The following is a 24,962-nucleotide window of genomic DNA, read 5'->3' on the forward strand; positions in this document are numbered from 1 at the left end:
AGAAATCTGGTGAATGGATACCTTCGAGGAATGGAATTAATAGAGCTATATATTTTGTCTATTCCCTATATTTTTCAGACTGGATCTAATTGGAAGAAAGTGATAGGATCGGTTTTCAAGAGATGTCAATTATTCTTGTTGCATCATTATATTGATTTGGGGTGAGTGAACAGGAAGGCCATAGTTAGTTCCTTTCAAGACTGACTATGGAATAATACAATACATTAAGGTTTATTAATTTTTCTAGGTATAATATTCCACTGGCAGAGCAGTTTTTAAAGGACTCTCGATTTAAGAAAGAAGAGATAAATCGATTGGAGAGAGTCATTGATTTAGTGTTTATAAGGTATGAACTCCCATTGCCGTAAATAGAAACTCTCAGTGACTGGGTTATTTAAAAGTATTAGAAGACTTGAACGGGAAGGTGAACACCTTTACCTCCATAATGAGATATAGTATATATGGGTGATTGATCGGTTTTCCTCTTTTCTGCCCCACCCCAGTTTAATACTAATACCGGTACAAGGTTGAAGAATCGGGCCTCATGTAGAAAACTCCCTTGACTAAAGGTTCAGAACTTAAAGGCAAAGACAGAGGAGACCTATTATAATTGTACAAGGTGAGCTTGCCACTGAGGATTTTTTCACAATGCTTATACAACAGTTTGCCAACTTTTTATCCCAGGATGTAGGTGTAATTTCTTTGTAAAAATTATGAGCTTCTGATATCGTTTTCGTTTTAACTTGTTGTAAATAGTTCCCGCAAGTTTCCAGCAGTGTAACAGTTTTATTATGAATCCTATTCCACCACTACCAGGCACAAACAAGCTGTCTTTATCAAATAGTCAATGAATGATTTGGTCTTTTTTCCAGGATAATTTCCATTAAGTTTGAACATATGTACTGATGTTATTGTACTGTATGTTTGCATTTGCAGCCCTGATGACGTCCTGCCTCTAGGACGAAACGCGTCGGCTGCTGAACATCACGAAAGACAAGAATTCCATTGTTTTTGTGATTGTATATTATTTCAATATCAATATATATTTCCTGATTATAGATCCATTTGTATATTTCTTGACGATTAAATGCTTGATTGTTTCTGAGATAAGCTAGCACTCCCAGCTCATTTTTTGGTCTATTAGCCTGCTGAAACATGTTGACAAATCTGCAGAGGGTAGGGGCTACCCTATCTAGCTAAAGTTCTGGAAGCTCACTTGGCTAGCTGCCTCCGTTCTTTCATTGAAAGTTCCTACTATCTTGATTCTCAACATGCATGCTTCCAACCGGCTGCATTCAACAGAGACGGTCATCCTCATGGTCATGGAGGAACGTAGAAGTGGGGCTGATAGGGGATCACGCAAGCCTTGGTACTTCTTGATCTCTCAGCTGCTTTCGACATGGTTGACCATGGCCATTTGATCAACCGTGTCAATAATGCCGGGATCCAGGGTTTGGCTCTTGAGTTCAACTACGCTGATGACCCTCATTCGATATTTCATATTGATCAATCAGCATCTTCTGTCCTCAACTTTCAATCCACCAGGCGTTTTATCAGCGAATGGATGAATAGTAATCATCTCAAATGAAACCCCGACAAAACAGAGCTGATCCTAATGGGTGGGCCAGCCAACCCATGGAATTCCAACTTCTGGCCACCTTAATTAGGAAACCCCCCACTCCCAGAATGCTCCATCAAAAGTTTGGGTATTGTTATCAGCAGTGATCTGTCCGTGAAAGCCCAGATTGGGCCAGTGGTTTCCTCCTGCTTCTTCCAGCTGCAAAGAATCAGGAAGATTAGTGGATTTCTTACTACAGAAGCCCTAATCCAAGTCATCTTGGCGCTGGTAATCTCCCGTATCGACTACGCCAACTCACTCTATGCAGGTATTCCAGCATATCAACTAAAATGCATGTAGTTGGTGCAAAACCAAGCGGCCAGATTAATCCACCACCAGCCCAAATGGCACCATGTTAAGCCATTAATGGAAAGTCTACACTGGCTCCCAGTTGCGCGCTCAAGCTGGGATGTTTCAGAAAAGGGGGTGGTGATGAACTCAGGGGCCGATTCACAGAACTAACTTAAGACAAAATCCTAAACTTACTACTTTTGGTATTCACAGAAGTTAGGATTTTGTCTTACGTTTGTCTTAAGACAGACTTAAGACAGACTTAAGACAGACTTAAGTTAGGATTTTGTCTTAAGTCTGTCTTAAGACAAACTTAAGACAAAATCCTAACTTCTGTGAATACCAAAAGTACTAAGTTTAGGATTTTGTCTTAAGTTATTTCTGTGAATCGGGCCCAGAGTGTCTGAATTAAGCAGACCACTCTTACCCAGTCCAAAGATCAGGGCTTGATCCATCACCGTTATTTAGCTCACTGCCCCATCCCAGCTCAGAACCTGGCTATATGCAAATTAGTCTGTCCCTGGCCCAGTGCATCATGGGAACAGGGCAGACCAAACTACCAAGCCAATTCTTCACCAGAAAGGAGACAAGCTACCGGGGACCGGTTTCTGGCATTTCAGCCTCGTCGGCCCGGCTTGCTTGAATCCTGATGGAGCAGTGAGCAAGGGACTCATGTCTGAGTATACCCTGCCACACCTATAGTGGCCAAAAACGATTCAGAAAAGGGGGTGGTGATGAACTGGCTCCCAGTTGCGCGCTCAAGCTGGGATGTATCACCTTTAAAGCTCTATACTGCAACAGTCCAGCATTTGTATCCTCTCGTATTCAGCGCTATGTTCCCACTCAATTTTTAGTCATTCTGTCCTTTAAACGTAAGAAACATGGAGGACTAAGGTTTGCGGTCTTAGGCCCTCAATCCTGGAATTCTCTCCCTATAGAGATTAGATCACTGACCTCTTACGTGAAGTTTAGGAAACAGCTAAAGACCTGGCTGTTCCGTTAGGCATATGACTAAACCACTCACAGCTGCAGTACTCCCTGGACTCTAGCACCATGAAAATGTTTGGTGTAAGTGCACTTTACAAGCTCATTTAAATTAGCATAACATAACAGGGGTGAACAGTGCATAACAGACCGTGCTCATCGCCATCCTCTAGGTTATTAGACCTTTTTAACCCTGGCCAGGGAGTCCAGGAATAAAATAGGCTTTGGGACATCCCTGAGTTAGTTTGAACAATAATTTCTGCACTCATTATAAACTTGATCCTTATTATTCTTTGTGTTTGTTTTGTCTCTCCCACCCTATGGCTCCACCCCAGACTTTGGGCTGCACAGGGGTGTGTTCAGCAGCTCTATGATGAAGCATGCTACATTTGTGTGGGTGAGGGCAGTTTTTCAAACATGTTGACTTTGTCTATTTTAACTCTTTAAGTGTTTCTCTATTCTCCCCTACTTCATTCTGAGTGTTGAGACTAGTCAGGAAAACATAATGACAGGAGTAAAAAGTGGGGGTGACCAGCAAACCAGATCATACTTTCCTACAAGGTGCCACTAAATTAAACATTGAGATACCTACACCAACAACATCTGCATCTGTTATATTTCAAACACTTCTTCTGCAAGGCCTATGCTCCCTCTGGTCTCTGGCCTGCTTGAACCAGCTCTTCAAACCTTTTTGGTATTTATTTTTATTTCCATCTAACAATAGATCAAGAATCATAGTAGTTACATCGGTCACATTTCCGTAATTAAGCCTCATGCAGGAGGCCCAGCCTTATATGCATAGTGAATTTTAACTATTTCCACCCTTATGAAAAGCAATGATGAGCCTAACTGCCCTCCTGCCTTTACCTTTCTCCCTAAGCCTCAGGCATCTGACCTGTCCCCCCTTCTAACCAATCTAATGTACTCTTGTATCGCATCCAGGCGCCCCATATTTTTCCAAAATTTCTGAATCGCACCTCTGGCGTTATAAATTGTCTGCTCCGCCTGTTGGCACCAGTCCAGGTCTTCCTTCCAATCGTGTGTCTTTGGGGGCCTTCATGCACCCCAGAGTCATGCAATATTATATTTTGCTACTGCTGTCTCCGCTCCCAGCCAGGTACCCACCTTCCTCTGCCATTTTCTTCTACCTACACTTTAAGTAACAGCCATTTAGCGTCTTGTGGTATTGGTACATCCGTAACCTCTTTCAGCACCTCTATGATTTTGGACCAATAATTCTATATAATTGGGCATGTCCATAACACATGAAAAAATGTACCCAGCTCCCCACCACCTCCTGGGCAGTTGACCGACTCCTCCCGCCCCATTTTAAACATCCTTGTCCTTGACAGGTACGACCTATGAAGTATTGATTCAGAAAAGGGGGTGGTGATGAACAGAGTGTCTGAATTAAGCAGACCACTCTTACCCAGTCCAAAGATCAGGGCTTGATCCATCACCGTTATTTAGCTCACTGCCCCATCCCAGCTCAGAACCTGGCTATATGCAAATTAGTCTGTCCCTGGCCCAGTGCATCATGGGAACAGGGCAGACCAAACTACCAAGCCAATTCTTCACCAGAAAGGAGACAAGCTTCCGGGGACCGGTTTCTGCCATTTCAGCCTCGTCGGCCCGGCTTGCTTGAATCCTGATGGAGCAGTGAGCAAGGGACTCATGTCTGAGTATACCCTTCCACGCTTATGGTGGACAAAATGATTCAGAAAAGGGGGTGGTGATGAACAGAGTGTCTGAATTAAGCAGACCACTCTTACCCAGTCCAAAGATCAGGGCTTGATCCATCACCGTTATTTAGCTCACTGCCCCATCCCAGCTCAGAACCTGGCTATATGCAAATTAGTCTGTCCCTGGCCCAGTGCATCATGGGAACAGGGCAGACCAAACTACCAAGCCAATTCTTCACCAGAAAGGAGACAAGCTTCCGGTGACCGGTTTCTGCCATTTCAGGCGTCGTCGGCCCGGCTTGCTTGAATCCTGATGGAGCAGTGAGCAAGGGACTCATGTCTGAAGTATTGGCAGTTGTACTCGTCAAAATCTAGCCCTATCGCTTTTTCTCGTGGACACTGAAGCACTTCACTCCATTCTTCGTCATCTAAATTGCCCAAGTCAACAGTCCACGCCTTGCGTAGCCCACCAAGACTATCAGGCATATTGTTCATAATTTTCCTATATGTCAGAGAAACCTCTTTGCTAGGAATTGAATCTAACAAGAGTCTTATCTTCTAGAGGGGAGTAGTCAGGGAACATCTTTCCTTCAGGCAAGTGTTCTTTCAGAGCGTGTTGTATCTGTCTATATCGGAATATCTCTGTCGGTGCCAGCTCAAATTCTTTTGTTAATCTCTTGAAGGTAACTAGTGCCCCAGACCTCCAAATATCTCCTAGTTTCTCAATACCAATTACAAGCCATTTTGTGTATATTCTGTTTCCCGACTGCACTTAGTAAATCACTATCCCACAATGGGTTTTCAGCTGTATGCTTTCTATTCCTTTCTAGGCACCTGTTGGCTGCCTTCCAGGCCTGCAAGACCACCGATGTTTGCGGCAGGAGTCGATCTCGACCCTTCCCTTTATACAGAAGTGCCAGATAGTCTCTGCCTCCCATAGCTAGTCGATCAACTCGATATGCTGGTTCTTGCCTTTCCCCAAACACCCAGTCATTTATCACCACTAGTCGGGCTGCCCAGTAGTAGGCTTTAAGGTTCGGAACCACTAAGCCCCCATGGAACACACCTCGCTGGAGTTTTGTTATCGAAATTCGTGCAGCCCCCCCCCGTCCCACAACAGGGTTCTCAAAATACCATCTATTCTTTGCATATATGGTTGAGGGATCTTAAACGGTGTGTTCTGAACAACATATAAAAATCTTGGGAGGGTCATCATTTTAAAGAGAGCAGCTCTTCCCATTAACGAAAGAGGGAGTGCATGCCAATGGCTCACATCCGTCTGGAAACTATCTATTTTGGGGACAATGTTACGCTCAAGGAACTGGGCTTCCGACCTTGTTATTTCAATGCCCAAATATTTGAATCCATCCATAGCTATTGATGCAGGGCAGCTCCTTGGCATGGACAGAGAACCCTGGGACAATGGATAGATCAGAGATTCGTCCAAATTAATTTGGTGTCCTGCATAACTGCCAAATAGGTTGAAAATATGTAGAATTTGTGGGATAGACGTACAGGGCTTGCTAACATAGAATATCGTCAGCATACAACAATATTTTCTCTTCCAAATTGTCCTCCCCTGCTAGTCCCCCGATTAGTAGAACACCCCGAACACAGGACGCCAACGGCGCCAGAGTAAATATCACAGGGGACAGGGGGCAGCCTTGTCTCGTACCCCTCCTTAATTCTATGCTATGTGACATACAACCATTTACCCATGGACTTTGATATAGCAAGTATACCCATGCACAGAACTCCGTCTCAAAGCCCAATCAAGGTAGGAGGGCAAATAGGTAACCCAACTCCACACTGTCAAATGCCATTCTGGCATCAAGGGAAAATACCACAAGATCTGTTGCTCCATATAAGTGTAATACCCCATCCAATCTTCTTAAATTTAGATGCTTACTGCGTTTTGGGACAAAGCCTGACTGGTCCAGGTGGACCACCGATGGTAAAACTCACGCCAGCCTATTCGCAAGGAACTTGGCCAATGTTTTGGGCTCCACATTCAATAAGGAGATAGGCCTATGCGATGAGCACTCTTTCGATGGCTTCTCTTTTTTTGGGATTACCAGTATAGTGGCCGTTCTCTGATCTTCTGGTAAGACTCCCACCTCTCTAGCCTCCATGAAAATATTTAATAGTTCTGGTGCCAGAATATGTGCTGTTCTCTTAAATAGTTCTGCTGGCAACCCATTAAGGCCCGGGGCCTTCCCCGATTGGAGTTCGCTTATTGTTCCTGCTATTTCTATCACAGTGATCTCACCTACCAGCATTTCTGAATCCTCTTTAGCTAATGTATTGAGGTTCATAGTTGTAAGTAGTTCTACACATTCCGCCATGGACCTAGAGGAACTGGCTATATAAACCTCCTCATAAAAATCAGCAAACACCACAGCTATGGCTTCATCCCCTGTTCGCCCTACTCCATCCTGGTCAAGGATCTCTGTCACCCAGTTTCTTTCCCTGTCTCTTTTCTCTAGCCAGGCAATTAATTTTGTGGCCTTGTCTCCAACCTCATAGACCCTGTGCTGCACCGCCAATGCATGGGCTCTGGCTGCCCCCTCGGACACCTTCCGTAATTCCTGCTGTGCCAACTTTAGGCGGTGCATCAGGGCTCTGTCGTACTCTTCTTTACCAGTCAGCTCTGTTTCTATGTTTATTATTTTCCGCTCAATCTCTTGGTATTTCTGCTTCTCCAGTATTAGGGGTGTCTTTCATAGATTCACATGCCTGAATCATTCCCCGTCGTCGGAGTGGGAGTCCCACGGTACATAAAAAAGCAATAATATGCCATAAATATGTAGTAAATACCAATAAAAACAAACCAGGAAGTAAAGTAGCCAAAGCTACAGTCCACATCTATGACTATCCTAGTCATTTTGTATAGTCCAAACTACAGCCAATCAGGTGCCAGCACCCACCAGAATGTTCTCCCCAGAGGCTCAGGATCTCAGATTTTCTACCGCACGTCGTGTGAAGGGAGTCTCCCTGAGCTCTGCTCAGTTCTTTCAACTTATCTTCCTTTTGGATCATTTCTTCAAGAATGTCTTCAAAGAAGTCTCTGTTTAGAGCCTGCAAATCTTGTGATAAGCTCCGGCTTTTTAAAGAGGACCCACACAAAAAGTGCATTTATTGCCTCTATCCAGATCATCAAGTCAAGGACTGTAAGATCTGCAGAACCTTTCCTCAAAAGACTCTCAGAGACAGAGAGGGTCGGTTGCTTTTGTGGCTACAAAGGCTTAAGGATTCTGGTAATCCTGTGTCTGAGGTTGGCAGTATTGCCTCTGGTTCCCCTTCTGCTTCTAAAAAGAGGCCTGCGTCTGAGGTATTGCCATCTCCTGGGGCTAAGGTTGCTAAGAAGCATCAACCTTCTAAAGGTTCTGACAGGCCTTCCACTTCTAAGGTTGCGCCCTCTGGCAAGGACTTGGAGGTTTCTTCTATACCTCAAAAACGGTCCACCAAGAGTTTGCCTCAGAAAACTGACAAGATTTCACCTCAGGAAACTTCTTTATCGTCGTCGACGCCTTATTCTGTTTTCTCGTCGACGCAGACCTCCGTCGACGCATCATCCACGTCGACGATGACCTTCTCATCTCCTAAACCATCGATGATTATGACGACGACAGCTTCTTCTCCTACCATGGTCTATGTAACGGTAAGACCAATCTCGTCGACGACGGCCGTCGTCGACACCTCGTCGTCGGCTCCTCTGAAGGTTCTGCCGTCGACGAAGAAGATGCCATCGACGGCTTCATCGGCGAGCTCCATTCCGCCGACGAAGTTGCCACCGTCGACGAAGACGTCAACGAATGCCATCGACGACTTCGTCGGCAAGCTCCATTCCGCCGACGAAGTCCATCCCGTCGACGAAGTCCATCCCGTCGACGAAGTCCATCCCGTCGACGAAATCCGTCCCGTCGACAACACCGTCGACGGAGCCTTTGATGTCTGCTACTGAAGCAGCAGAAAACACACCGTTGACGCCGCAATTGTCATCTTGCACTGCGTTGCAGTTATGGTCACCGTCGACGGTGTTCTTTACACCAAAGCCATCATCACAGGTGCCTGACCAACTTTTAGACTCAGACAGTGAGGATGACGTGGTTCATACATTCGGAGCGGCCACTAGTCCTTCTGAGCTGAATATCAAGTTGCAAGAAGACGAACAGGAGGATGAACAACCACCTGTACAGATGGCGCCCCAGATGGACAGTTTACCTGTCGCGCAAGTACCAGTTGCTTTACTCACCAACCTTCAATGTTGGACGATTATTATAGAAGGTTTCCACCTTCTGAAACTACGGGCTATGTGCCTGCTACTCCGGCCACTGAATTACCGGTGCCAGTTTTGCAACCAACAAATCCTGCTCCACATACTTCACAGTCTCATTTCAATATGGAGCATAAGGAACAAGACTGTTTCCTATATGACTTTAAGGATCAGCCCAGGAAACAGATTAAGTCTATACCCATCATTGATTTTATTTGGCAGGAGGGTATAAAAGTCATGGCAACCCCGGCATCCATTCCTCCAGTCCTGCCACGTTTGGAAAAGAAATACAGAGCACCGGAAAAATCTCCTGCGTGCCTTATCGGACAGCCGAAACTTGACTCTGTGATTGTCCAGGCAGCTCAAAAGAGGGCTCGGTACCCTTCTTTTCCGCTTACAGCCCCGCCAGACAGAGATGGCAAACGCCTATATTCGATAGGGAAACGTGTCTCTACTATGGCGGCTACGACAGTTCGAGCGGCAAATTCATTGGCCGTCTTAGGAAGGTATGACCGACAGATGTGGTCGGACATTGCACCATTTATTGATCTCCTACCTGAACCTTCTAAGGGTTAAGCGCTCAAGATTCTACAGGAAGGTCAAAGAATCTCAGAAGAGATTATTGATTCAGCAGTGGATGTAGCCTCAACGGGCTTTCGGCAGCTAGCGGGAGCTGCGGTTCTTCGTAGACAGGGTTGGCTACGATCTACTTCCTTTAGACAAGAAGTCCAAAATAAGGTGCTGGACTTGCCATATGATGGTGAATATCTGTTTGGCCCTCAGGTGGAGGACGCCTTACAAACAATAAAGAAGGATACTGAAACAGCAAAATCCTTAGGTACCCTTCAATTCCGCAAGCCGCCCTTTCGAGGAGCGAGAGGACGAGGATCGTCCTCTACCAGAGGTGCATATAACCAACAATCCTCTTACAGACAAAACAATCAACGATACCGCACTCAACGCTATCAATCTTACGGCCAGAGAAAGCCCGCTTATGCCCAGTACAGGGGAAAAGCGAATTACAGCGGAAAAGATAAGCGCCAATGAGACTTTTCACCTGCCGCCACCGCTGCCCTGCTCTCAAGAAAGAATTGGAGGACGAATATCCACATTTTACTCAAATTGGCAGTCAATAACATCAGACAAATGGGTCCTGGATATTGTGGCATGGGGTCATGCCCTAGAATTTGAGAAATTTCCTCCAAATGTTTCCCCAAAAGGACCACCCCCAGCTCACCTGAAGGAGCTATTTGCCCAAATCAGATTGATGATGCAAAAAGGAGCGATCGAGAGCGTACCTCAGAAGATGAGGGGAATGGGGTTTTACTCCAGATTTTTTCTAATAAGGAAGAAAAACGGAGAGTGACGCCCGTTTCTAGATCTTCGCGCTCTAAACAAGTACTTAAGAAAATTAACTTTCAGGATGCTATCGCTCCAGGAAATATTGCATCTTTTGGCAGCGGGAGATTACATGGTCACCTTAGATCTCCAAGATGCATATTTCCATATTCCCATTCTACCTCGCCACAGAAAATTCCTGCGCTTCAGGGTGGCTGGCAGGGATTACCAATTCAGAGTTCTTCCTTTCGGACTACGGTCAGCGCCAAGAGTTTTTACCAAGGTTCTGGCTCCAGTAGCGGCGCACCTCCGGCTGGAGGGAATCCAAATTTTCCCATACTTAGACGACTGCCTTATAAAGGCCAATTCTCGAGGTGTCGTGCAATCTCATCTACAACAGTGTCTACACCTGTTCCAATCTCTGGGCCTTTCCATCAATCTCAAAAAATCCCAATTGAGACCTTCTCAAAGACAAGCTTTTTTGGGAGCAACATTGGACACCCAGAAACTCCAAGCCTTTGTCTCGGAAGAGAGACAAATGAAGATAAAAAACATGGCGCAGAACCTGTTATCAAAAAAGTCCGTTTCTGTTCGGCTATACAAGTCCTTTCTGGGGATGGTATCTTCTTGCATCCCATTAATACTGAACTGTCGCCTCAGAATGAGACCTCTCCTGGAAGAGTGAACCCTGCAGTGGTTACAGGTCTCCGGAACGTTTGAAGATCTTATCAGGATCATACCGCTAATGCAAAACTCTCTACGCTGGTGGACACAAAAACGACATCTCCAGCAGGGGTGTGCATTTCTTCAAGAGTCACCAAGCCTCACCATCACGACGGATGCGTCTCTCGAGGGCTGGGGAGCGCATCTTCAAGGGCTCACAATCAGCGGCAAGTGGACTGCTCCACAAAAGCGATGGCACATCAACCGTCTAGAGCTGAGAGCCATATTTCTAGCACTCAAGGCATTTCATGCAATCATTCAGGATTCCAATGTGTTGATAAGAACAGACAACACAACAAGCATGCATTACGTCAACAAGCAGGGAGGACCTCGATCTCTTCTCCTCTCCCAGGAAGCCCAAGAATTATGGGCATGGGCCTTAAAGCACAATGTAAATCTTCAAGCAGTGCATGTTCCGGGAATAGAGAATATCTTGGCAGACACACTCAGCAGGACGACAGTCTCCACTCACGAGTGGGAGCTACATCAGCAGACAGTGGAACGCATCTTTCGCCTGTGGGGTCTTCCACACCTAGATCTATTTGCGACAAAGTCCAACAGCAAATGCCAATTCTTTGCAAGCTGGCATCCCCACAAAGACTCTCAGGGGAATGCGTTTTCGATAGATTGGTCTCTGACATAGGCGTACGCTTTTCCGCCGATTCCGCTAGTCCCCAGGGTTCTGCGGAAAATGAAGAAGGAACCGTGCAGATTGATCCTGATTGCCCCCAGATGGCCGCGCCCGTATTGGTTTACAGAACTTCTTCTTCTGTCAGAGTGTGAACCGATTCAGTTGAATCCAATCCCGAACTTACTCAGCATGCAGAACGGTCAGGTCTATCATCCAGATCCAACATCACTGAGATTAGCGGCTTGGCGCCTGAGTACCGTGAGTTCGCCCACCTAAACATCCCAGAGGAATGCAAGGAGGTTCTGGCCAGGGCAAGGGCACCGGCTAGCATAAAGACATACAGTCTAAAATGGAAGCGTTTCTGCATCTGGTGTCACGCAAACGGGGTTCACCCTTTTTCAGCAACGCCGGAAGAGATTCTACCTTTCTTCCTACATTTAGCAAAATCAGGCCTGTCTCACGCAACCCTGAAAGTTTTCCTGGTGGCGATCTCTAGATATCATCTGGATGGTACGAATTCCTTATACTCTGCGAGGATTATACAACAATTCTTCAAAGGACTCTTTAGAATGTTCCCTCCAGTACGACGACCACCTCCTGTGTGGCATCTTAACGTTGTCCTAGCACAATTTATGCGTCATCCTTTCGAACCCATCCACAAGGCCGATCTCAAATATCTCTCGTGGAATGTAGCACTGTTGCTGGCTTTGACATCCTCCAGAAGAGTCAGTGATCTTCAGGCCTTTACAGTTCACCATCCTTTCCTGCAATTTACTAGTGACTCAATACTCCGCACTAATCCGAAGTACATTCCCAAGGTACCTTCGGATTTTCACCTTAACAAACCTATAATTCTGAAGTCATTCTTTCCTAACCCGCAAGCACCGGCGGAAAGGGCGTTGCATACGCTGGATGTTAAGAGATGTCTTAGTTTCTATCTGCAGAGGACATCCGCCTTACGCTCTTCTGACCAACTGTTTATCACCTACGGTGCTATTCATAAGGGGCAGGCAGTTTCAAAACAGACTATTGCAAGATGGATATCTTCTGCCATTGCCTTTTGCCATATGCAAGCAGGACGACCGTTGCAAGCAGCTCCTAGAGCTCATTCCACAAGAGCAATGTCATCGTCTACGGCTTTATTTGCTGGAGTTCCTATTCAGCAGATCTGCAGAGCGGCTACTTGGGCCAGTCACCATACATTTACCAAGCATTACTGTCTGGAGGCAACCAGTGAAGCTGATACTTCTGTGGGTCGTGCAGTTCTACGAAATCTTTTCAAATAAGGTGAGCCTCTGTTTCCCACCTCCATTACTGCTGTCAGACGCTTCATATGTTATGTTTTTACACATGTTTACATGATTGCATTCTCCTATGCTTATATGATATGTGTATTTTCAGTTTACACTGTTTTATGACTTATATGCTGACAAGCTTTACAACCATTGGCGTCTGCCTAGCACGGATATGTACTGCTAGCTACTCTGATTCAGGCATGTGAATCTATGAAAGACACCCCTAATACTGGAGAAGAACAATAGTTACTTACCTGTAATCTGTGGTTCTCCAGTATTGGTGTCTTTCATAGATTCACATGCAACCCGCCCACCTCCCCTCAGAGGCTTTTAGGCTATTTTGGTTTACCTTCACTCCTTGCGAGAAAATCTGAGAGCCTGAGCCTCTGGGGAGAACATTCTGGTGGGTGCTGGCGCCTGATTGGCTGTAGTTTGGACTATACAAAATGACTAGGATAGTCATAGATGTGGAAGTTTTTCATACTGTAGCTTTGGCTATTTTACTTCCTGGTTTGTTTTTATTGGTATTTACTACATATTTATGGCATATTATTGCTCTTTTATGTACCGTGGGACTCCCACTCCGACGACGGGAAATGATTCAGGCATGTGAATCTATGAAAGACACCAATACTGGAGAACCACAGATTACAGGTAAGTAACTATTGTTCTTATCTACTTTCTTTTTTACCCCTACCATAGCTTGGTATTGCCTTCTCACTACTGCCTTATAGGCCTCCCAGAGTATACAGCTCGATTTCACTGACCCCTCGTTTTCCTGAAAATATTTTTCTGTGCCTTCTTGTAATTTGCCTGTAAACTCTTTATCCTTCAAATGCCAAGGTTCTCATATAGGAGGCACAGGACCCCCTCACTGTCTGTCCTCTATACCAGGTAACCACCGGTGAGTGGTCTGAAATCCCTGTCGGTAGTTGATGTGTTTCTCTGAAACCCCCACATCTTTTCTTAAAGTAAGTAAATAATCTATTCAAGAAAGGCTCCCATTTCCTGCCGGCTGATGTGTATACTGACGCGCATCCCCACTATGAGCTCTCCAAAGGTCTGCCCCTTAATCCTTTCAAAGGCGTCTCAATGCCTGAAATCTCCCTTTCAGGCCAATGATCATCTGTCAGGGACATCACATCATTCATGTCTCCCCCTACAATTAGCGTGCCCAATGGTAGCTCCAATAATTGCACCCCTAGTGCTGTCCTTGTTTGTTTTTGCATCATTGGTAGGACATAGACAGAGCCCAGGAACAATGTTTTCCCATCCCTATTCCCTGATTTGAACACCATTCTACCTAACGTGTCTCTCTATGTCTTCCCTGGGACATATGTTGATGCGACTCTGAGAAGAATGCCCACCCCTTGTGATCCCGATGTTTATCCTGTGTGAGCAGTTTCTTTATATCCCTACCTATTTAGCGCTTTGTAGTAAGACCCCTGCAGATGTGTCTCTTGCAATAGGACCACATCTGGCTTATTCCTCTTAAGGAATTATATTATCATTGTACATTTTATTTTGGAGCCTAAGCCATTTACACTCCGTGACATGACTTTAAATTGACTTTGGTCCTGCTTTGCTAACTTAAATTAGCTGCTCTTTCCTTCCCCTGCCTTTCTTGGGCGGTCATGGATACCAATAGAACTCTCATTGCTTATTGCATCTCCTGCTCTCTACTCCCTACATCTGCATCTTGTTCAATCTCAACAACTATTACTAACTCTACTACAAACCCCTTACCTCCCCCACCCTGTCACCCTGCACCGTGGGATGAAACCTTTCTACTCCCCCAATTTGCAGAGCACCTGTAACCCTGAACTGTGCATCAAACATTGATAATGGGGAGGGGGGATTGGCTGCCCCACCTTCTGTCTCCCTCATGCAAGCTCTGCCCACTATTTACATCCTCTGCATGTTGTATGATCCCCACAAACTATTTCTTAAATGCAAACTGTACTCTTATATAGCCCTGTTGCCCTTGTCCGTATTTTAGCAAGGTTTGTTTCTTAGTATATTGCTTGGGGCCTCTAGTTCTGGCTCCTTATTATTCAGATTACTCTAAATCAGAACCCAGGCAAGGAGAATTCCTGACTACTCCTGTCTCTGCCACTTTCTTGAGAGCCTTCCTCGGCAAGAGCACTGGAATGAGTCCGTCTTCGGCCCCTCTGCTGTTTAGGCATCTGCATTCGCCATCCCTCCAGCCGTTCCTTCACCTCTTCTGGAGTACCGAAAAACCAGGACTTCTCTTCCGCTATGATTTTCAGCTTAGCAGGAAACAACATCATATATTTAATGTTTTGCTCCCTTTGGGCCCTCTTCACAACTTCAAATCCCATCGCTGTTTTAGGACCTCACACGTAAATGCTGTCAAAAATCAAATTGTTGTGTTTTCATATTGTAGATCTCCTCGAGACCTTGCTGTCTGTAAAATGATGTCCCGTCTCTAAAGTTCAGCAATCGGGCTATGATTGTGCGCAGTGGTGCCACCGGTTTTAGATGTGGAATTGGGGCCCTGTGAGCCCTTTCTACTGAAGAAATTTTTGTTAGGCATTTAGGCTTTAGATGATTGATAATCAAATCTTCAACAAACAGGTCTACGTTCTTAGTGTCCAACCCCTCCAGGACCCCCACTACTTACAGATTATTCCTTCTGGACCTCCCCTCCTGGTTCTCCAACCTCGCCACAAATAGTTCCTGTCACTTAGTCAGTTGCTTCAATTGATTCACCACCGTTTAAGACGAGGTCTCAAATTCTTTAATTTCTGCCTCCGCCACATGAACCTTCTCAGACATTTTTTCAAAATCTGTGCGTAGTAGGCTTACTTCCGTGGTCACAGAGTCTATCTTGGGCTCCAGGGTGGACTGGAGGGTCTGAATTTCGGCCATTATTGCCCTCTAGTGAGGGTTCTACTACTGGCCCGACGGCCCCTGCTCCCCCCTCTACTAGCTGTCTAGGGACCGCATACTTGTCCATTTTGTTTGGCTGGAGCTGTAGATTCCACTTACCCTTCATCATGTCTCAACTCCTTATGCCATGAGTCTTATGTCTTCCCCAAGGAGGAGCAGGAGGCAGGGGAGTCAGTAACGCTCAGTCTTGCCCAATCTCGTCCCTCACTTCATCAGTGTGTCTTCTGTTGATCCCCGCACCGGTATTCGCATACCTCCACTGCTATTTTGCCCACTATTGCCGCCACATAGAAGACAGGAAAGTAGAGAGATAAAAGGGGGGAGGGGAGGGCCAAAGCCTCCACAATCACTATTTTTGGGCTCCAGTGATTCTTGACAATTAACAAAATGCCATCTTGCTTCTTCCGAGTTCGCGATCCGAGCCCTCTGTTCACCTTTTTACCCAGAGCCTGCTCTCAATATTTGACCGGCCCACTCTGCTCTCCATCTTGCGGTTGGCGGATCCTATACTTCTCCGTTTCACCACAGGGCCTTCTGCACACTCAGAACCTGGATGGCTCTTTGTCCTTACTTTACTGTTCCTGGGAACTGTATGCCATTGCCTCTCCTTAGCCGTTGTTCCGATCCGCGTCACCGGATCCTAATCCGTGCCTCTAGAAATAATATTCTACCAGCTCGGGCAGCTCAGCCGCCCCCCCCGCCGATCAGTCTATTGGGGTTAACCTGGCTACCCGACCCCTGCCTCGTCCGCTTCACTCTCGGTGCGCTTCCGTGAGCGTCCGCCGCACGGTCACGGCTGCATCTGTTCCTACGTGGCTTCTCCTCTTAACTCCGTCCATCACACTCTTCACCATGATGTCAAATGCCACTTTACTGATCACCCACAATGTTCTTGGTTCTTTATGCCTTCCCCTTCATACATCGGACATTCCAATTTCCCTGGGCGTGGCGTTTCTGGGCCGTGAAGCACTTTTGCCAGACCGTTCAGTGGGGTAGTTAAGAGCTGCCCTACTTCCCTGCACTCCAAAATTAGTTGAGGGTGAACAACTCAACTTTGGGCTCTCAGTTCACCCTGTCGGTCCTTGTGGGGATCGGATGGGGCTCTGGATTTCAGTCCGTGGGCCGCACTCACGGCAGAGCTCTTTCTTCAAGTGGCCATGTTGCTTCGGCACCAAACTCTATAAACCTTTTTGAAACCAGCTGCTGTAGGGTCTGCACCACTGTGCATCAGTAAGAAATACAAAGCGCCAGATCAGAACCCACTTTTTCGGGTCCACCACCAGACTAGTGGCAGCAGCCAGAAAGGCACCTCCAGGAGCTTCCTCCTCTTAAGTTCCACCCGAGGAGTGTAAGCAAATAGACTCCCTAGTAAAAAAAGACGTGCAATACCTCTGCGGCATATATGAAGGTTGCCGGTGCTTCTACGCTTCTAGGGGGATATGACAGGGTGCTTTTGGGACTACCTGTCAATATTCACAGAGAAACTACCCAAGGAAGATCAATAAGACTTCTAGGAAGTTTTCCACAGACGGCAGTTTGGTAGCCAATCAGGTTATCAGCACGGCAGCTGATGCCTCGGACCTGGTAGCACATGGGTACTCCCATGTAATCTTAACTAGGTGTTCCTCTAGGCTGTGACTCACAGGGCTGAAGCCAGAAGCTCCACGCAGAATCATAAACCTTCCCTTCATTGGTAACTCCTTATTCGGCACGCATGCCAATGGCCAAATGGCCTAGATGAAGTTGGATCTAGACACCCTGAATGCAGATGGTCTAGATCAATGTAAAGACTTTCGGCGCCGATACCGACTTTACGACCATGGTCACTTTCAGCAGAGGGTTCAAACCCCCCAGTGGTCGACACAACAACAACATCAGTTTGCACTACCATCAACGTCGGCCAAGACGAGGAAGAGGAGCGTCCAGATCAGCACCCTCCTCAATTAAACCACAGGCTAAGCAATGAACATCTGCTCCAACTCAAAGAATTCTCTACCTGGGTGCGACTCCGGATACCGCAAAACTGCTTGGAAGACACAGTTACTCTTCCTCAGATGGACAAAGATTCACTACAATGGTGGATGAACTTGTTGAAAGGAGTACCTTTCCCTGCCAAACGCTCATCATGGACGTGTTCCTTCAAGAATGGAGAGCCCACATGGGCCGTTTCCAAGTTCAGGGGTTGTGTTCAGAAGCGGAGAAGGGGTATCACATGTTGGAACTAAGAGCTGTACATCTAGCGCTTAAGTCATTCTTCCCTCCCATCCAGTCTGTTAGTTCAGACAGACAATACCATGCCCATGTATTAGCTGAACAAACAGGGCGGCACCAGGTCAAGACCCCTTACACAAGAGGCCCAAGCTATATGGAAATGGATGCTTGCAAGAAAGTTGACCATATCTGTAATCCATCTCCAAGGCACTCTCAATATTCATGAGTCGCAACTTCAGCAAAGCTCACGACTGGATGCTAAACGAGTAAGTCACAGGGCATCTTCCAACAATGGCGAGTTCCAGACATCGATCTCTTTGCGGACGTAACAAACGCAAAATGCAGCGTCTTTGAATCCAGGCTTCCCCAACTGGGCTCCGGAGGGAATGTGCTTTTGATCGACTGCTTAGATGCATTACTCTAAGCTTTTCCTCAAATTCCGCTCATTCGTTGGTAATCAACAAGTTCTACAGATCCTGAACGCACCGGAGTGGCCTTTCCAGTGGTGTTATCCAGACCTTCTTCCCCAGTCCGTGATGCCACACAGGAGATTGCCATGCCGTCCGGACCTACTCTCCAAACTCTGAGGAAGGTGCTCCACCCCAACCTCCCCTCTCTGTGCCTGACGGCATGGCTCCTGAGGTCCTCCAATATGGAAATCTAGGTCTCCCATCAGACTGTATGAGCATTCTAAAAAAATCAAGGAGACCATCTACGTGAAAATCATACGCTCTTAAATAGAAACGTTTCTACCTTTGGTGCACCAACAATGGCCATAATCCCATCCTTATTATTCCCTTCCTATTGTATTTGGCTAAATGAGGTCTTCAGTTTTGCTCTTTAAAGGTGCACTTAGCGGCCATTACAGCATCCAGAAAATCGACCACGCAGGTTTCCTTTTTTCAGATGCCTGTAGTTAAAGATTTACTTGAAGGATTAAAAAAGGTCTACCTTCCGGTTAGGTCTCTCTCTCCCCTCCTCCCTTGGGAGCTTAATGTAGTCCTTTCTAAATTGATGGGTCCTCCCTTTGAACCCATACATAAAATATGCCTGCCGCACCTGATTTGGATGACCTCTTTCACAGTGGCAATTACCTCTGCTTGCATAGTTAGTGTGATCTAGGCTCTCTGTTCTAAATAACCTTATCTCCTTTTCCATGCCATCAGGGTGGTCCTGAGAACCCTCCCTAGTTTTTACCTAAGGTTGTTTCTGGTTTTCATATTAATCAGTCAATTACACTCCCTACTTTTTCCCAAAACCCTTCCACCGCTCCTGAGAGGGCATTGCATTCTCTGGATCTCAAAAGGATTCTGAAATTTTACCTAGATAAAACCAAGGGCATAAACAAATCTGACAATTTATTTGTAAATGATGGTCCCATGTGTACCGAGTTTCTTTCATATAAACAAATGGATAGCCTTGTGCATTACATTCTCTTACCAGTTAGCACACAAACAACTCCCTGGTAGACCAAAGGCTCATTCCACCAGGGGAAAGACCTCCACTAAGGCCCTTCTCAGAAATGTACCCATTGCAGAAATATGCAAAGCTGCCACATGGCGATCAGTACACACCTTTGCTCCGACTATTGCCTAGATTCTGACACTCAGGCGGATGCTCAGTTTGTGCAAGCCTCTTTATGGAACCTATTTGGGTAACTTGCCCTTAGGGTGTATTACCTATTTTGATGTTCGTCCGCATGATTCTGGGGATGGGCCTGCTATTCTATTCAGTGCTTGTGACTATTGATGAGTATATCCTGGTGCCCTTAAGCCTGGGAGTGAGACTCAGCTTTTTCTTGGACTGTTTCCTGCTTAAATCACCACCTCTCGCAGCCCCCGCTCCGCGGGCGCTGCTCGCAGAGGAGAACTTTGGCCCGACTGGTGTTCCACTGCGGGGAGGCGAGCTGACACCTGGGAAGTGAATAACAACCTCGGAGGAGCTTTGCGGGACTGCGAGGACCAGCCTGCATTGCGGCATTATATCACCCGCAGCTGGTCCTCTTCCCGCCGACGCCCGACTGCCTGCATAAATCCCCCTGCAGCGTTTTGTCCTGTGGTGCCCTTAAGCCTGGGATGAGACTCGGCTTTTTCTTGGACTGTTTCCTGCTTAAATCACCACCTCTCACGGCCCCCGCTCCGCAGGAGCCGCTCGCAGAGGAGAACTTTGGCCCGACTGGTGTTTCACTGCGGGGAGGCGAGCTGACACCTGGGAAGTGTATAACAACCTCGGAGGCGCTTTGCGGGACTGCGAGGACCAGCCTGCATTGCGGCATTACATCACCCGCAGCTATACCTCTTCCCGCCGACGCCCAACCGCTATTTAAGCCTATCCTCCTCCGCGCATGCGGAACTCGCACGAGCGAGCGCCGGGCTAAGCCCGGGCAAAGGGCGGGCCGTTTGAGGCCGTTCGAGGACGCTAGAGAACGGACCGGGCCACCTCTCTAACTCCCATCACCCGGAATCCACACCGAAATCGTATGTACTGTTACACTACTGACTCTGCATTTGCGAGCTCCTAAAGACTCAGCTTTATTGACCTTCTGTTCATGTAAGACATTAACTTCCTGTTTTGGTCTAACAGGAACAATGGTGTTAACCAGAGGAAACAAAAGTAAGGTATCGGGGGGTGGGGGCAAGCTGTTAGGCCCCATGGACGACTTCATTACCAAGGCAAATTCATTTATTGGCCAAAGTATCACTCTGATGGAAGGTAGGGTGTCCTTGGATTTAGCGCGCGCTAAGAGATCCTCTATGGGTTACTTAGCGGACGCAAGAACCCCCGTAATAGACAACAACTCTGGGCAAAGGACCCTTTGTGAGGGTAGGCGTAGCCTACCAAACAATGTGGACCTGTTGGCTTCCCAGCTCTCCGACTTCCAGTTAAGTTTAGACCTAGAAAGGACACCAGAGCTGTTACCCCAAATTACACCAGATGAAATAAGGCAAGCAAGAGGGAGGAGGGAGGGCGCCATAAGGAAAAGAAAGAATGATCTGAAAAATTCCATCCCCAATGAGATCGGTGACACGCCCAGCATGATAGAGAATGCACCCCCTAGAGCTGAACAGGTAGTAGTTTCTGCGATCATAAACCAGTCAGCACATGATTCTCCTAACTCCATTACCCTGAAATCCCCTATTCATTTATCCTATAGTAAGGAAATAACCGATAGCAACAACTCACAGCTGCTTTTCTTTTCTTGAACCAGTAGAAGCAAGGCTAGTGCAGATAGAGAACCAGCTATCTAATCTTACAAACCTTACAAAACCCATGCAAGTGCCGGGGGCCCAAAAAACGGGGGGAAACAAACAGAACAAACAGATCCTTCCCAAGCTCGCAGCTACACAAAAGAATGTATCTATACCTTCAGATGTAACACCTAAACCAACACTCCCTGAAACATTAAATAGGAACAGACTAGTGAAATCCTCCACTAATGCTGCCATAACTCTACCCCAGGGTAATGCCCTGTCAGTAACAACACCGGCGCCTAAGACATCGGCGCCTAAAAAATCGGTGCCTAGAATTCCGGCTTCTAAAACTCCGGCTTCTAAAACTCCGGCTTCTAAAACTCCGGCTCCAAAAACCTCGGCCCCAGTATCCAACAGAGGTGGCCCTAGGGGACCTCCCGAAGTTAGATTCCCTGTTGATATGCCACCGGAAGCATGTCCCTTTGTAGTGGTAATGACAGGTGTGCCCCAGTTAGTGGATTACAACGCAGAACCTACGTGGTCATTGAAAAACAAGGCCCAACATTGGCTAAACACCAATCGCCCCATTCCATCAACTTGGCCATGTAGGATTCTGATGGTACGTAGGACTCCCTGGGTGGGAAATGGCAGAAAAACAATTCCGGGAGATTGTATCGTGATTACATTCGAAGACCCCCGAGTAGTAGACTATATTTGCTCTTGGGAGTACTCGAATGTAAATGGAGGTATAGGCACCAAGCCACTTTCCTTTTTTTACCCTTCAAGACGTTGCAATGGTCCCTTTAATGATCATGATACCCCCTGGGATGTAGCAGCTCCCCGTCACTTCGAATATGGCAACACAAGGCAAATAGCGGGCCCTCGTTGCCATGATTATGATAGCTCCTGGCACACAGTGGACCCACGCCATCGGGGAGGAGGATGGGATGACTGGGGTCCGCACACGCAGAGGTCTAGCTCTGAGTATAGAGAGCCGCCTCGCTGGGATGCCTGGTTCAGCATCCCGACGAGGAATAGATTTAGTGGCCTCGAAATGGTCGATTGACCGCTAACGGCGACCGAATCTACTAATCCTAAGCCACCCCATTTAACATCTAAAATAAAAACAATTTGTTCAGTAAATGAAGCTGCAGCGGTTAATCCAGAACCACAGCCCCTACCTATCCTCTTCTGGAATGCTGCGGGTCTCCGTCCGAAAATTGAGGATGGGACTGCCATGTACTTTTTGGAGCCGGGTAAAATTATCTGCCTCCAGGAGACATGGTCCATGACGGAGCTCCACCTCTTGGGTTATAAAACATACTTCATTCCAGCTCTGGGCAGCAGTGTAGGCAGACCTAAGGGAGGGCTGACTACGTATATTGCAAACACTGTGAACCATCTAAAAGTGTCCATAGTCGATTCTGACCCAAATTTCCAATTACTTTCCCTTTCCTTTAAGAACAAGGAGTCTATCCTCTTGATTAACCTCTATAACAACTTAGAGGAGGGCCAATTCCTGACCCTTCTCTCTAACATCCAGGAGAAACTAACCCAGTTCTATCAATCTAAGGCAGGAAAAGGGGCGATTCATCTTCTATGGGGAGGGGATTTTAATCTGCATCCATGCCCTTACGCTGAGAAAAATCGTTGTGGGATAGTGGATGAACATGACGCTCCACTCATGCATTTTGCCCATACTAAGGTGGGGATTGCTATGAACAACGTGTTATCTGACTTAGATCTCGTAATAGCTAATAGGTTAAGCTCAGACTCAAACTTCCTGCAACCAACATATGTGGGAAGGGGATACCAAACGACAGTTGACTACATCCTCCTGTCGCCTGGATTGTTACGCATAGCTAGATCTTTCGAGGTCCTGACTAACACACTAAGCGATCATTCTGCCCTGAGGATGGATCTTTATTTAATTAACTCCAAACCCCTTACTACAGTTATAGCGAAAACTCTTGCCCAGAACAATTTGGAGCTAGGTAAACAAAATGGATATACATTAAAATGGGGGAAGATAAACCCAGCCGAAATTACCGAAAAATTGGTAAAAGCGGCATATTCAAACATAATCAAATGTCTGGATCTTCTAGAAACGGACGAAGAAGTCCTAAATAATTTTACCCAGATATTAGAGAAAATTAAGGGACTTCTTACAGTAAATCCAAGGAGCTCGAACCCAACCACCAAAGGGTGGTTTAACCATAGTTGTACCGTGGCCCTAACTAACCTAAAGCTGGCCCTGAATAAAACACCCAGAGATTCGGAGCAGATCCAACTCTTTAGACAGCAATACGGAAGGGAACGTAAACTAAGAATACAAGAACTAAAACAGAAACTATGGGACGATCTCCATACTAGTGCCGTCTCCAAAAACAGTGAGGCTTTTTGGCGAACAGTCAGATCCCCCTACCTAACAAACGATAACAGTCCCAAGATAGAAGTGGCTCTAGAGGAAGACACCTGGGTGTCCCACTTCTCCAAAATCTTTAAAAATACAGTAACATCAGTAGGGACAGAAAACACACATCTAACAGTTGAATACCCAATACTCCTGCATTTTGACATCTCTGAGGTACTAGTTGCACTGGAAATAAGCAAAAATGGGAAAGCTCCAGGTCCAGATGGGGTCCCAGTGGATCTTTTTAAATACAACCTGGATCTCTGGGCCCCCATTCTCACTAGAGTGTGTACCGCAGCTGCAAAAGTGGGACTGATAAAATCCTGGACCAATTCTATCATGGTCCCAATTTTTAAAAAAGGGGATCGTCAGGATGTCAAATGCTACCGCCCCATCTCACTGCTGGACTCTCTGGGCAAGGTCGTTGGCAGGGTAGTCCTTGAGCGACTCCAGCAGTGGGCTGAGGAGGGAGGCATTATTTCCGATCTTCAGTTTGGATTTCGGGAGGGGTTTGGAACGGTAGAGCAGGCCCTTAATCTTAGCCTGATAGTGGGCAAATATACCCAAGCAAAGAAGGACATGGTCTATATGGTGTATGTAGACCTGTCCGCCGCTTTCGATTGCGTCTCGCACGCAAAACTCGGGATGGTTTTGAGACAAATGGGAGTGGATCCCCCTCTTTTAGATTTTATTGAGAGAGCTTTATTCTAAAGCCTCTGCGAGGGTGTGCTTCGGCGCGAAGGGTGAGCTGACAGCATCTTTTGGAGTGGAGCGTGGAGTCAGGCAGGGGTGTGTCCTAGCCCCCTTTCTCTTCTCTCAGTACACGAACGGCCTGGAGGAAGAGATGCTGAGGGGGGGCCAGGATTTCCCACGGGTAAAACAGCGCCTGGTTCCCGCTCTGCTTTATGCAGATGATGCTGTCATTCTGGCGCGCACTCCGCGCGAACTACAGCAGTCTCGGAATAGGTATATGGATTTCATGGGTGGGCTGGACCTACATGTGAATGTCAAAAAAACGTTTGTCCGTCAGGGAGGCGAGGAAGAAATAGAATCGGACCTTGAGAGAGACCCGCTTGATTCTGGGCAAGTGGAACCGGTGTGACACTGGACAATATTGTTTTCGGGACTGTGTGGGCCGCGGGTGCCGTGATTCGGACGCGGCTGAGTAGGGTGGGCACAGGCGGTGCCCCAAGGAGACTCACCAACCCCACGAGCAAGTGAGATGTTTAGGGGAGGGTTAAAGCACTCTGCACAGTTGGGGAAGCGGGCGGGAGTTTGTCCGTGGAGCAGGGTAGCAGGGAGGGGGGATGGGACTGAAGTTTACATGTTGGGATGTTTCAATTTGTTTGTAGTCATCGTTTCACACCTACATTGCACTATCGCCCAGACGTCTATG

The 24,962-nt window shown here is 46.8% G+C and overlaps 1 protein-coding gene across 7 annotated transcripts in view; it reads left to right on the forward strand.

Moving 5' to 3' along the window:
• The window catches only part of LOC144769184 (uncharacterized), a 4,448,662-nt gene that overhangs the window by 2,257,450 nt on the left and 2,166,250 nt on the right, over positions 1-24,962 (forward strand). The window lies entirely within an intron of this gene.

Source organism: Lissotriton helveticus, chromosome 7 (assembly GCF_964261635.1).
Source record: "Lissotriton helveticus chromosome 7, aLisHel1.1, whole genome shotgun sequence".
Taxonomy (NCBI): Eukaryota; Metazoa; Chordata; class Amphibia; order Caudata; family Salamandridae; genus Lissotriton; species Lissotriton helveticus.